At 25.6% G+C, this 12,520-nt stretch overlaps 1 protein-coding gene across 1 annotated transcript in view; it reads left to right on the top strand.

Annotated features, from left to right (window-relative positions):
- The window catches only part of LOC132931023 (calexcitin-2), a 76,861-nt gene that overhangs the window by 55,242 nt on the left and 9,099 nt on the right, over positions 1-12,520 (top strand). The window lies entirely within an intron of this gene.

The following is a 12,520-nucleotide window of genomic DNA, read 5'->3' as shown; positions in this document are numbered from 1 at the left end:
TCGTCAACTTTACTCTTACAATATATATAACTTTATATATTTACTCTATATTGTTTATTTTACTTATACATTTATTCTTTTCAAAATAATCCTCTTTCGTCAAACCACATCGCCATCACTTATCTAACTTTTCCACACACTCCCATTACTGTCCTTTTATATTTTTCTTTGCAAACAACTATATCTTAAGCTTCTTTCCACCTGTATACTACGTAATAATAAATAACACGCCTAGACTATACATATTTCACTATTTCACAGTATTTTCTTATAAACGTATTTATTTATAAGTTCAAGTTTTCATTACTTTAGTACACTTGAAATGTAAAAGTTTACCATTATACAATTTAAGAATTGAATAACTGAATAATCTCTTAAAAAACTGATCGTATTTTTAAAGAACTCATTTAAAAAATCTTATCGAGGCAAATATATAGATTTTATTATGAATATTAACTCTTATCTCAATATAAACTGACATTATAATTTGCATAAAACGCTGTAAGAAAACACTAACCTTTAAAAACAATAGTAATTGGACTATGAAATTCTTAACCTTACAAATAACAAGTTAATTGTTTTATTGTATAATTTCTATAGAGTTTCTTTAATTTCTTTGGAATATTTAAGTAAACATAGCAAGCGTTTACTACAAAATATTAAATTGAATTATATAAAGGTACTAATTACATAGTGTTTGAATGCAGAACACCAGAGAAAGTAAATAAACAATAAAAAATAATTTAACAAACCCTAAGATTGTAGTTAATTAATTTGTTTTAAAATAAATATGCGTACCTGCTGTATAATACGTGTTATTATAGGTACCTATAGTATATTTAAGCTATATATTATTATACTCTTAATAAATAGATATATAATAACAAAGCTATCAAAAACTTAATACATATAATATTATATTTATATGCTCTAGGGAATAACTCTGGCCATGAAAAATAAACCCAAGGTAATATAAAATCAATAAAATGGTAGTTGGTAGACATATTAGGAAATTCAGAAACCATCAAACAATAAGATTGTAATCGAATAAAGTTAGTGTACTGGCGTCCATTTTGACCAATATTATACAAATCATGAGAACACATCAACTATGGATAATTACGATGAATATTAAATAGCTTTGTGAAAAATATAATTACGTATTTTATAATTCGCAGAACATTTAGATATATGTAGCTTATACACAGGTATCAAGAACTCATTTAAGAGTTTTTGATAAAAAAAAATGATGTTTTAGTTAGATATGTATTTTTTGTAATTATTGTGTATGTAACATTATTGTAACTCAATCGCATAACAGGATTTGCCTTAAAACAGTCGTTTTGCTCTTGAAACGCACTGCAAGTGAGGAGACCCTGCTGGTTTTATGGTGGATGGTCGTAGGGAAAATAATTATTACAAAAATGCAATCTTATTTTATGGTTTTTTTGTTATTAATGTGTTTGCATACAACATGGAAATGAATAATACAACGGTGGCTACCCGTGAAAATAATCGTTATACGGTTAGGGATTTCCGTTTTCTGCTCAAGTGAACCTCACTTTTTATCCCTGATTTTTGCCAAAAGAAAAAGAAAAATATATATATTATTTTAGATATTTTTTGAGAACTCCTTAATATTCAGTATTATTACTATTATTCAGTCGCGGCCAGAACCCGATGTCGGGCGTGTTACCGCAGACGCTAAAGAAAGCTTCAGACAGGCAAAACCACAACGAACGCGAAAAACTACTTATTGATTTTTGAATTGATTACTTAACTGTGTTGATTTTGTTGTTTGAAAACATTAAAGTAATAACGAGTAACCGATGGCATATTAATTATTATGCTAATTTACAGAAATATTCGCAATATTCGCATACATCACAAAATGGCTTTATGCGGTGAAGGTACTACTATATTTTATTACTTAAATTATTTCGAAATTAAACTATTTAGTGATGTTTATAATGACTGATATTTATATTGTACCTATAGATGCCATTTATAAAATTCGTTTAATTTAATAAAATATTAATAGTGATCTTGATATGATATAAACACTACACGAGGTAAGGTAAAGTGAGTCGCGTATAATATCATAATCATTGAAATTTGATAGATTTAGATTCAGAGGTTCTCGATAAACATCTAAAATATTAAATATTAATTTATTTTTCGTGAAAATCGGAATATTTATAACGCGGTAAACGGCCATGGCGATCACGGTCAAGGGTTACTTTGGCGGAAAGCGGTTACGCCCATACGGGCCCGGTAGATAAACCGCGAATGATGTCGGTTTGAAGGGTAGAACTGTGAAGTCAACTTAATATTTTGAATAACGTAGAGCCGGCCTATAGTGGGTTTCACAGGCATGTGTAAGATTCGCGCGTTTCAATTTACATAATATTATTTTAAATCGTATGCGTCGATAGCGAGGGTGATGCGTGGCCTAGAGCTAACCACCGGGCTATGTTTACGAATTTCAAACAATATAATATAATGTGCAATGCACGTATGACCTTAGAACGAATTGTTTGATTAAAAAAAAAAAATGAATTTACCATAGGCACGTTTTAATTTATATGCATTTTCTGTAGTACGTATATCAGCTGAAAGTATTTGACGTACTTGTTTATTTTCATTACAATTTATATGCACATAATTCCACGATAGCTGTTCGTTAATGTTGTGTTTTATATTATATACTTGCTAATAAACAGTTTTTAATTTTTTTAGTTTCTCTCCGTATGGATTATACCTGAAATCAAAATATTCATAAATCTTTTGAGATAATAATGTACCAGCTATAACGAAACTCGAGGATTAAACATAATATATACAGAATACACACTATTATTATACGTTACAAACAATGTGATTAATTTCATTATTTTACACAATAGCCATTACGAACCTTTTTTTTTTTTTACTTTTTTGTGAACGCATTCCGTTATAAGTAATATAGGATAGGTATAATAACCATAACAGTGATTTACAATTATTTATACACCGTATTCATTTATTATTTAGGTATTATATTATTATAATTATTGTTTTTTTCTGACAGTTATACGAGTAGGTTACGGTTTATTTTATTATTATTTATAATAAATATGAATGTATAATGTGCTTACATACCTACTTTGCTAAAAGACTATAACTGAGACACGAAACATTATGTGGCACTCGCTTGACACTTGTACTTTGTAGGCACAACCATTATATTATTATGATCAATATCAGACCACTCAACGTTTAGTAGTAGTGTTGGCATGACATATAAATACCTACATAGCTATTGTACATAAATAAGTATGCAAAACAAAAGAGTAGAAAGATACGAGTGATACGATTGTAAATAGAAAATCATAACTATATTAATAAAAAAACTAGGAAAATCAATTTTCTGTATTGTAGCTATAGATTTAAAGTGTAGGTACCTCAAATTTGATTCGAAATTGAGGTCACTGCTTAGGTAGGTATATTATTATAAATAATAAATCAATATTAATAATTTATTGATATAGATACATAAAATACTATATTTTTTAAATCTTTTAGTACACATAATTGGATGAATCTGGAGTTTATTAAGTTTGCAATGTTATTAAAAAATATTGACGTACAGCTGCAAGTAATAGCATTAAATTAATTTGAAATAAAATTGCATGCAATATTCATTTGTAAATTCAAGTTATAATTTAACACTTTTAGTCTTGTATTACATACACATAATATTATATTACAAGTAAAATTGCGAACATAAAAATATTGTAAAAATAAATAAAAAAAAAACCGTTTAACAATAGTGACTGCTATGTTTAGATTTTTAATTATATCGTAGTAATGCCTAAAGTATTTTAATGTCGCTCAGAAAATGACATTAAAAAAAAAAATATGTATGCTTTAGGACATAAAAGACAATATTAAAATAAAAACCATCTCTGTATCATAATAACCAGAAAAATGTTTGTCGTTTTATATTTATTTTTAACATATTTTTGTTTTTTTATCATCTCCCTCTTAGCATTTAATCTCTGAGACATCTCGTAGATTTTTATTTTTTTTTCATTTTTGCCCTTTAGCCCCCACCACAATCATGACTTTTTCGCTGAAACTGTCTGTCACGCAAAGTAAACAACGTTGAACGTTTACTCCGACGCATTTATGGTCTTTAACGATTTTTTGGATGTCTAAAAAAATAAAATTCAGTCATTCTGAAATTTTAGAATAAACTTTTAACATGTCTAAGGTGGAGAGAATATATTATAAGTGATGAAGTAGAACGATAAAAAAATCACTATTTGATAAGAATATAACATTTGAATATAAAACAAATCAGTAGTATCTACTAAAAAAATAAAAACCATAAAGTTGTTTGACTTTTATTTTGTAACTACTAACTAACTATACCAATCACAATTATTAATTTAATTCATTATTATCTAAAATAATTTTAACATATCAAAAAAAATAAAAAATGGTTCAATTTTTACTCACAGCTATAATTAAAGTCATTAGAGATACTTAAAAAATTTGATTCAAAATTTCAAAATTTAAAAAAATGTATGTTCATTTGAAAGTCAAAACATTCTATTTGAACTCAAATTTTCGAAAGAAAATTGTTTATTTTGAAATTTATTATTTTGAAACATTATTATTATAGTGTGATGATATCGGCAAATATTAATTTTATTAATTTTTTTATTCAATTTAAGCACAACAAATCTACACGTCTATATATTTTCAATTATATATCATAATTTTAAAATTATGATCATGATTTCTATAAAACTGCTGAAACTAGGATCCGGATTTAGCAACAGGTCCTCTTATTTACAACTACTTTTAATTTAAAAAATTAAGACAATTTTTTGTTTTACTAATAATTATTATTATTATTGTGATATTATTGATTATAATTATCTATATATTATATTATACTAAAATAATAATATATACTGCTATCTGAGTAATTATTATAAAATGATTAAAATATTAATCATTGTAAGGGTCTTGGAGACTATATTATGATAATGAACACCAAAAAATGTAATTTCATAAAGAGGAAATAATACAATATTTTTATTGACTGCGATGTTTCACTAAATATTTAAAGTATTGATAAGTATACTGATCGAACTTTTATTCTTTAGAATACCTCATTTTTGTATTATTTAATTTGATTTTATCACCTAATTCAATTTATTACCTAATTTAATACTGATTATTTGTAAACAGTTTTTATAAATTGTAACATTCTTTTTCTTAACTCTAGTTATCAAACTCATCCCGGAAATAGCAGATCATTAGAGGTCGATTGTGAATTCTACACTGATCATTTTCAACAATAAAAATATAACATATATTAGTAAACACGTCTCGATACAATTTAAAGGCAACACAAAATGTATCTTATCTTGTACAAATTACGCAGAAAATACGCCAAAAATAGCTAAACTTGAATTTTATACACGCAAAATAAATGTACCTCACTATTAAAAAATAAATAAATGTATAATTACATAACTATTATTTTAAAATTTTTATGATAGACACATATTATCATTTATCATCTAATTATAATTATAATACTATTTTAGTACAGTTATAATAACAAAACATTTTTGGATAGTAAATAAGTAATTGGAAATCATATCCTTTTTTTTTTATTATTATATTAGATTATTTACAATCTATGCTACAATAAGGCATAATAAGCAAATTTGAGCACACATACGTACAATTTTATTTACAACATGAACACATGAGGAGGGAGGCCATCCAGTGATAGAACCCAACGTTATTTTTAGTCATATCCTTATCGTTCGAATAATGTTAAACAAATATTAAAAATAAAAAGGTTATACGTACGTAAAGGTATGATTAAAAAATTATGGCCCATTTTAATATTTAATTTTTACAACCGGAAAAAGTGATTTCCTAAAATTTACATTATTCTAGCACTCCTTAAATTTGTTCATACAACCTAAACCAAGAATTGACGTTTTTAAAAATACATGTATTGCAATAAAGGAAACAACAAAATTGGTAGTAAATAAACAATTTATCCTCATACAGTAGATACTATTACGCCCTATGGCTGGTAAGTATACTGTTGCACAACCGACGTGAATAGTATTACTGTTACACTTTGGTACGCTTAGAGCGAGATTCGCATGTATCGAAAACCTATTCCGATGAATGAGTATTATCGTTGAAAAAAAAGTCCGCGGGGAAATGTTCTACAGACGTATAGCAGCACAGATTTCCTTCTTTACGATTTCGTTTACTATAGTCCTGAACGCGTCGATAAACAATACTTAGTTTTTTTTGTAAATTTCTGTGGAAAGATCGAGAATGGTAGGAATACGTATAGTGGCAAATTCGCGATAAAAGGAAAAATAACAGTTTATCGTTATTATTAATATTATATATATATATATATATATATATATATGTTTAGTTGCAATTACCGAAGGACAAACGCTGAAGTCGACAGAATAGAACAAAAATAAAATGAAAATAAAAGAACCGACTCGTTAAAAGCATTTACACGCCCTTTTCGACGTCGGCAAATAATTGTATGTGTGAAAAAAAAACAAATGAAAAAGCGTAGTGGTGTTCAATAATTTGTCACCATCTGCAGTAGATGTTATACGTGGCGTTGCGAATATTATCAAAGGATTTTCGGTATTACAACACTGGCGAAATGATCTCGTTCCGAGAGCATTATTATTGTTATGATAATAATAAATGATGGGAATCTCGAATCGGCCGCCGGTGGTTATTATAACGTTATATTTATTTCCGAGAGGGGGCGTCGGCGCCGCGCGTATTAGGGGCGAAACCTCTTTTCTGTGCAGAATACGTGTAAATTCGACTGCAGAGGCCCGCCCTTAATGCCGGGTCTGCTGTCAGTATTTAAAACAAAATTAATGAGCTGAACTCGCCACTGCGCAGCAAAAACGTCTGCGTCAATGTACTACAGCCGTAATAGCTACAGTTGGTACTGTCTGTCTGTCTCTCTCTCTCTCTCTCTCTCTCTCTCTCTCTCTCTCTCTCTCTGTCTCTCTCTCTATTATATGTCTTTACGACTACCGTAATTGCATTAAACACTTGTGGAATTCGGTAATAATGGCCCGATCGACTGAAAGAATATCGACGAATCATCATTCAAATATATATATAATGGATGTCTCTGCGTATATAATATTATGTGTTTCGTGATAAATGAGTTTTTAATGGATTCGTAAAGCCGAGCGCGAAAACGTACATGATAATAATATTATATTTAAGCAGATTCAGTGTTTTGATTGTTTCGATCGGATCAATATACTATTATAAGTGAACGTTTAAGTCGTATTAAAAAAAATAATAATAATAAACGTATTATTATAATCGTAGAGGTCTAATTGAAATTTTCGCCAAATACTAATATAAACGTATTCCAGACATGATTAAATTTTTGAAACATTTAAATAACCTATAAACTTTTGAAATTTTAGACTTTTTTTCAATTTATGTTAATAAAATATTTATTACTAAGTAAAAAATCTTAAAAATGTAATACAATAATCTTCGTAAGTTTTTTTACGGCAATTTAAAATATTCAAAATACAATTTACATTTTACATTTTACATTTTTTATTAGCATTTGAAGTTTAAATTTGATTTAAATTGACCATTTAAACGAAAAATAACGATTTTTCATCTAATTGTTCTAATAAATATACTTTTTATCAAAACATTTAAATATGATCATTTAACATTATAATATTCATAGTTCATCATATTTTAAATTTGTAATATAAATATATCTATATTTTATCCGTTATATAATGCGTAGTATCTGAACATAATATATATTATATTATTATTATATTCTAACTACAGTCATCATCTGCGTATTTAAAGGAGATTAAAAAGCTTTAATTCATCGTTGTTAAAATTAATACAATATTTATTTTAACCATCAGTATAATATCTATACAAATATTATGATGACTATCAAAAATGTTTTCCTGTAACACATTATTCACTTAATTTTAATCTTCTATTCGTACATTTTACTGGCATATCATGTTAAAATAAATATACCAACAATGGTAATTTAAACAGGGTTCAACCCTTGTCAGTAACTGGTCTCCACAATCATTGGATAAATCTAAGAGCTGAATTATAATTTAATTTAATTCCCAGTTGTAGGTAGAGAAACTTAAAACTTTGAACTGAACTGAGTTAAAATCTTCAATTAGCTTTGAAACTATAGATATATAATAATGTATTGTATATATTTATATATATACAATACACCGAAATAAAACATTATCAAACTATTGTCTGAATTAAAAATGTTGAGTGTATTGAAACATTCCACCAAAGTAAAGTACTTATTACATTATGAGCGGAGATAGTTTTATAGTGTTTTTAATTATATTTAATGGCACAAAATAGATAATATATCTACTAAATCTAATTTTTTGATTTTCATATATAGCCCATCTATAGACAATAGAATACATTCAAATAATACTTTTTAAGGAGACCTTTTTGGGATTTCTTAACTCACACAGGTTTAGAGACTGACAAACAGAAAAGTATTTCAACTCGAGTCGATTGGAAATTTCATCGTATAGTGAAGTTTTTTTTAAGACCACGATAATTTCCATAAGATTAAAGAAATTAGATTTAATTTTAGAAAACCGGAAGTTTGAAAATAAATGTTATTATCTAAAAATCTTGACATTTTTTTTTATTTTAATGGTATTTAATGAACGCTTCAAATGTTGATTAAAGTGAAATATTTTTTCCGTACAAATTGTATTTCCTTATTTTTATTATTGATTGAAAATAAATATCGGCGACACAGAGCATTCGTTAAGTTACATAGTATATTTTAGTATTTTACATCATGGTTATGAATACAAATGTAATACAACAAACATTTTAAATTCAGTTATACATATTGGTTTGTCTGAAAAATATTATCAAGTCAAGGTTTTGTTCATAATCGGGTACAAGTGAAAAATTATTATTTATATAGTTATATATTTTATACATACATAAATATATACATATTTATGATTAATACATTTTAAGGGGTTTTTTTTATAATTATGGAGACTTTTTGATTAAAAACTGCTTCAGAATTGTTATTATGGTTCTACATCATTTTGTTGTTTGTCTAATATAATATACAATATATACTATATAGTGTGTACATATTTTTTCGTTATTTTTTAAAACCAATTTTATATATATATATATATATATATATATATATATATATACATAATATATTATCTCTTTCGCAATCTGGTGTCCATTGATCATAAAAATTGAAAACTATTGGTTTTTTAGTTTTATTAAAAATGTCTTAATTCTTGGAAAGACGTGCGATGTAGACTGTTTCAATTTCCTGTGTATACATTCTAAAGATACCATATCGTCAGCACTATATTCATTTATGTCAATTGTACGTATATTTCAGTAATCTTTTGACTTTAATTCAATCGTTATATTTTCAAATCGCAAGATGATAAAATTGATTTTACTCGAATATATTTGTAAGGATATGATAAGACACTCGCCATAAGACAATAATTATTGTATTAAAAGTAGCTAAACTAGTAAATATTATACACTAAATGATTTATCGGTATATTTATTGTTTGCCTTTTTTTCCTTTAATAATACATTTATTCAAATTATGTTTTTTTGGAACTTTATTTAATGTTTAAAAATTGTTCGAGTATTTACCATAATAAATATTATTATATATTTTTATATTTTTCGTGAAACCATTATTAATAACTATTGCTATTATATTATTTTATATTTTATTACACTAATATATTTTTTACGTAAGTCTTAATAACTCTGAAATATCTCGTTAGAATTTCAATTTAGATGCAAAAACAATTTCAAAAAAATCATCTGCTTGATAATTTACTGTAAAAAAGTTTGGCACCTACTTAAAAAAATAAGTTTATAGCACACTTTCATTATATTAGGATAGAAAAAATATTGTCTTTAATAAGTGGGCTTACTTGAAAATTCTATAAAATCGGGATTTGAATAAATGCATAATTAAAGATAAAAAGCGGGTAAAAATGCTTAGAATGAATCAACCTATATATTTATATAAATATATATATATATAATTATGTATATAATATATAGTTATGTATACTCGTAGTATTTATACAACCGACTCTTGGTAACTCAAACTCTGATACCTTGAAATATCTCGCATGTATAAAATTCTCTTTCAAACGCCGTAACATTAAATTAGTTTTTGACATCTCAACATTTTTAATAACATGATTTTTGTCCTTAAACTTCGAACTTCCAAAAGTTGATTATATATTGTAATTTTCTCGATGTGTTTACGAACAAATTAATATTATTTTTTATGTCATTGAAAAAAATACTAAACATATATAATATGTTTTTAATAAGTTTCATTGAAATAATATATAGGTAGTTAGTTTTTGATAGTAGTAAAACATGCCATGCATTTGTCCATTAATATTTCTTTTCATAGATGACTTAAATTGAACCACTTGATCCGTCAATTTATCAGTTAAATTCGTTGATTCTAAGCTAAAAGACTAAATTTAATTTAATAAGATAACCGTTACATAATACAATAAGAAACAAAGAAAACAAAGGCTGATTTTAAATACACCATTTACCATTCATAGATAATCATTCCCACTGTTTGATGCTTTTGTTAGAAATGAATATTTTTTGTACTTAATAAATACTATAATTAAGATATATATTTCTTTAATACACTTAAAATACAATACAAAGTCTAAAACAAAATACCATAGAACTGATTTAAACTTGATTTTTCTCAATACTTTATTAATCATGATAAAAAACCTAATAACTCTGAAATTATCTAACAATGCATTAATTAGATACAGTGACGGATTTAAGGAAGGACTGAAGCCACTCCCCCCTCTTGAAAATTATACTATATTTGTTAGGCTTAACATCATATCCTATATTGTGTTTGCAAAATCAATATGAAAAATGTTGCTCCCTCTCTCCACCCCCCACCCACCGCAAAAAAAAATTCTAAGATTCGCCAAAATGATTAGTTAATATACATTTTTCAAATAAACTTATAAAAGGTAAAGAAAGTTTTTAAATTAGTACCAAATATAACAAACTTTCTTAATATTTACTTATCAAATTTGTTCATACAATAATATTACAAACTAAAACTGTTTATTTTTTCTTTTAGAATACTCGAACAATGTTAGATTACCGACATACTTTTTTAGATACGTCTAATATACATTTAATATATTTTGTATTGCAATCAATATTATGTTCAAATTAATAATAATTTTTATTTCATATTTTATTTTCAATTTCAAACAAATAAAATTAAAAACTCCATGAATATTCTGAATTGTACGACCACAAAATTGTATAATACTAAAATTCTAAAACGTTTACAAAATATAACACAATTGTATATACTCGTAGGTATAAGCATATCATTTAGTCCTAATAAAAAATATAAAAATTTAATCAATGTCATCAATAATTATATTAATTAATCAAAATAAATAATTCCTTTTATAGTTTTTTTTTTCGTAAGTTTTATACTCTTAAACAATATTTTAAAATAACTTAATCAAAATATATTGAACAATTTTAATAATTGATATGTACAATTAAAATTGATTAATATCCTGTTACAATTCTGACTGATTTTATATTTTATGTTTTCGTAAACCATGCTGTAAAATATTAAAAAAAAAAGAAAAAAATGAAATCTCGCGTCTTACTTTATTTTGGATTATTAATTTTTTTTATTTTTATATATTTCATCTGAATATGAAACTATAAATAATGCTGCAAAATTTTAGGTACACACTATTTCAATTATACTATTTTATTTCTAAATAACTACCTATTATTTTAAATCAGAATGTATTGTTTATGTACTATAATATAAGCATATAGTAAATTTACAATTTAAATGAAAGCAATAAAAAATGAACACATGGCTTATTGCTATAAATATAAAAGAAATTCAGTGTGCATAATATATTAAGTTTGAACAATACAATGCAACAAACAAACAATAAGGTAAAAGTACATTTTCATCAATATTTTTTGAATTTTTCCATTCGATATTTATTTTATTTTATAAAACATCCATCCCAAATAATTAATAAAACAAACGAATAAACTTACGTCTAAAAAAATAAACGTGGAAAAATAAAAAAGACATGTAAAAACATTTAAAGTTAAATTGAAAAAACCATTAAACAAAATCCATTATTGATCAGTTGAAAGAAAGGTGCTGAAACATTAGATTCGTATAGTAGGTACTTGATACTTGAATGCTTGATATAGATATATAAGATATGTTGTTTATAAGTTATAACTTACATTTTAAATCATCAAACTTTAAGCTTAAATACTTTATGTGCTTAAGTGATATTTGAATTTATATTTCATTGAATTGTCTCTGAAGTGAAAATAA

Source organism: Rhopalosiphum padi, chromosome 4, assembly GCF_020882245.1.
Source record: "Rhopalosiphum padi isolate XX-2018 chromosome 4, ASM2088224v1, whole genome shotgun sequence".
NCBI classification, from domain to species: domain Eukaryota; kingdom Metazoa; phylum Arthropoda; class Insecta; order Hemiptera; family Aphididae; genus Rhopalosiphum; species Rhopalosiphum padi.
This window is presented reverse-complemented; position numbering and strand designations above follow the sequence as displayed.